Below are 3,752 nucleotides of genomic sequence, written 5' to 3' on the forward strand. Positions count from 1 at the left end.
CGTCAAAATACGCATAATGCACTTGTATGATTGGCTAAAGCGCTAATGTTTTATTCATATCGTCATGCATTAAACATTTTTTTCCGTCCCACAATTCCCTGCGATAGCTGTGCGAAGTGTCGTTCTTTTTGACTCTGCGAAATTCAACTTTCTGAAATACAATAGCAAGACTAATTATCTGTTTATAGAATTAGTATCCGGAATCATGATTTTCTGAGTGAAATGCAGCTGAGCAGAAAATATATGAGGGAACATCTACATCGAAATTATGGCATTCCATACAAATAAAAGTAAGTTAAGTTCAATTTCGTGCTTTGATCTCGGTTGTAATTGTAATGTGTTTGCCGCTGGGGTTCGGCGTTGCAGTCAGGGCCTTATGTACTTTGTGTAGTTTACTATAGGCCTAAACCACAATTTCCATTTCTTTTTCCTGATCCCAAATAAATCGGAGATCTGACTGACAGATTTTCTCAGAAAATAATACGGTTTTTCGTAGAACTAAGTTGGTTAATTAGAATGCTTCATGTCCGTCATTATTAAATATGTATTTCAGTACATTGTCAAATATCAGGGGTAGATGTGGACTTGTTCAGTAACGGCAAAGCTGCATTAAATAAAGCCAAATAATATACCGTAATCAGAGCGAGAAATGGGCATTGATACCGCCGGTGCCAGTCGGCTGCATATTTGCCGATGGCGATGTAGGCTAGGTCATTAGGTGTTGGGAATCAAGCAAGCTTGAGTTGAAGTTTAAAGTTGGGCCTGGGCCTACTGATTTTTTTGACACTATTCCATCTATTTATGAATCAATATAATTATCTGCATTTAAAAAGAAGTTAATTTAGATTAATTATTTATATGAACTAAATCTATTTGGAATGATCAATAGATTTCCCTCTGCATGCCCACTTATTACCACTGGAATGATTTGAGACAGATTTTAACATTAGTCCCTTTTTACTACAAAAAAGTAAGGCCCTAGGATAGGTCTAACTTAGATCTAGATTTCTAAAAATGAAATTCTAGATCTGTCTGGTTTGACAGAGTTAATATAACAGAGAGAATATAACAGAGTTAAATTTTTTTTTTTTTTTGGGGGGGGGGCAGCATTTCTTTGTCAGGTTTCAGACTGCTCAGTTATCGTATACCATGAGTGCAATTTTTATGGGAAGGGTTGAGAAAATTAAGTGCCCCATTTTCAATTTTGTAAGTATCTAGCAGAGAGAGGGCTGATCCAATTGATTTATCTCTATTGTCCTCCTCACTGGACCTTAATGGTGAAAGGCAAAGGGTCATTTAAACTTGCGAGCAAGCTAACTTTTTTTAATAAAAATCAAACTTAAAGAGGAACTCACTTAGACTTAGAGATTCACGGGTTTATAGATCTAGACAAAAAAAAATAATAATAATTGTCTTGCACTGGTGAATGAGCGAGAGCCAAATTATCACACAAATATTAATTATCCTACATCTGTCAAAGCTGGCTTGGTGTATAAGATTGACAAAAGGCCTCGCTATAGTAGGCCACGTATGCTTGAACCATTTACTGACTCTTATTGACAATGAAGATGGTCGGTGGAAACAGAGCCAGGTATGCCTATTTCGTCAGTGGAACATAATATAGAGAGAAGGAAGTTTTCGGTCAAGACCAGCTTTTTTCTAGTTGGGAATATTCATAGGCTTAGAATAGGACTAGCTGGAAATTTTGAAAATATTGTTTTAAAAGAGGAATTTTATTTATCACCTCTAAAATTCTAAACTGTATTGTGTGTATTTTGAATTGCAGATCCAATGGGATCAAGTTCTTAGCAGTCCCAGCCCAGTCAGAAGTACCAAGTCAACTACCATTTACACATCACCAAGAGTTACAATCTGATGAGGAACAGGATATATGAACTCAAAACTTGTAAGGTATGCTTGTTTTCGTTAAAGAAGGCCTCCTATTTCTTTTTTTTATTTGGGGGGGGGGGAGGGCTATAGCAACTTTTTCTGAATCATGTTATCCCATATAGTAAAGCTCCGTAGTGAGTTAATATTTATTTGGATTCATATTTACCAGTATTTCCATTCTCATCAATGCATACTTATTGTCCATGTCTCTTATCTACATGAGTCATATGTGAAATCACTTTAAAACTCAGTTAATCTGTAGACACAAATAAAAAAAAGGACAAAATATTGAGAGTAATCTTATGATATATATTTAAATGAGTTTACACACTTAATCAAAAAAGTTTTTTGAATAATGATCTACAAATAGTGATCTATGATTTTTATCTGGCTATATAGATTACTACATGTGCATTATCTTAATAATATTGCATGGAAGAGTAGGGCCTAATAAAAAAGTTTAAAACTTCTTAATAAACTGAAGTAGATGAGTTAGAATAATTTATATCAGCAGCTCATTTTTTTTTTTTTTTTTTTTTTTTTTTACCATGCAGGTTCCGCAGGCAGTTTGAGTATCACCAGGGCAGACTATAAGAAGAAATATGGAGGCCAAGTTCATAACAAGTAGTTACTTAATCACAATTACAGTATACACATTTTAAAAATTGAATGAATTTGAATAAACGTGTCAATACATATTTAATGTTGCTTGAATTACACATCTGTAGAAAAAAAAAATTGGAGTATAGATATTTAGGTCCATAGGTTTCACACAAGATTGAAATATTTTCCCAAAGGGCACACCTACCCACCCTTTATTAATGTTCTACTCATCTACATGTAGTAGTAGTGAAAGAACTTTTAATGATATAAGTAGTTTGAAAGGGATAAGTTGTATTATGGTAATATAATTAATTCAGAATGTGTCTTTACTAAGTTCTGGGCTATGTAATATACATGCCTACAGACATGCATAAGACAATAAGAAATAATTGGTTTTCATTGAAAAATGTGCATACTAAAAAACAAGGTGACAGAACAAAGGATTAAGAAATCACTCTCATTCCTGGACCCCATTTCATTAAGACTAACCACTACTCTAACTTTGCCATTCTGGTAAGTAACGTGGAAACAATGATTAAAGCAACAGATCAACATTGAGGTTCCAATGCTAGTTGCTAGTTACAATTGGGGCAAATTTACCATAATTGAAGTCTTTATGAAACAAGGATCTGTAGTGCTGGACATTAAGCTGTTAAATTTATTTTTTGGGGGAAGTGAAAAGTTGCACTGTTTTGTTCGTTTTTAATCTCTTTTTTGTTCTTGTAGCACTGTATTGTTCATGTCCCATATTATGAACTAAATTAGCTCTGCAAATGAAAAAAAAATTGTTGGAAATAGAACACAGCTCTAGCAGCACTTCACAACAATAGACAATAAGCAAATTTGTTACTAATTTACTAATGTGCAGATTTGGGAAGGCACTCTTTAGAGAAATGTGGCAATGTGGTCCCTTTCTTGTGAAGTGCCCTCAGTTAGATTAGCATGCTATTTCTTGTCAGCAAATGCTGAAAAAAAATTACTTGATATTTAAGTAACTGACTTTGAGATAGAGGTGTATCGTTAATTTTGTTTAATGACATCCTTGATGTCCCCTTATATTGACTATATATAAGGCTTATCAATACCTATGTAAGTTTTCTATATATATTTTTTTTTTCTCTCTAGATTTTACCAAAGAAATTACATCCCCTCCCTTGTAACAGCCTAGCCGTTTCTGTTGCAATCATTATATGCATTTTGCTGATGTAATGTGATGCTTTGGCTAGAAAAAAAGGATAGGAATATTTTGATCACGTATT

General features: G+C 33.8%; 1 long non-coding RNA gene across 1 annotated transcript; it reads left to right on the forward strand.

The window, feature by feature from the left end:
• The first annotated feature begins 224 nt into the window (after positions 1–224).
• LOC135157059 (uncharacterized) lies at positions 225–2,522 on the forward strand. Its single transcript, XR_010296142.1, has 3 exons — positions 225–290; positions 1,787–1,911; positions 2,445–2,522. It is a non-coding gene; the product is annotated as an uncharacterized LOC135157059 (long non-coding RNA).
• Positions 2,523–3,752: the final 1,230 nt, after the last annotated feature.

The sequence above is a fragment of the Lytechinus pictus genome, chromosome 16, assembly GCF_037042905.1.
Source record: "Lytechinus pictus isolate F3 Inbred chromosome 16, Lp3.0, whole genome shotgun sequence".
Taxonomy (NCBI): Eukaryota; Metazoa; Echinodermata; class Echinoidea; order Temnopleuroida; family Toxopneustidae; genus Lytechinus; species Lytechinus pictus.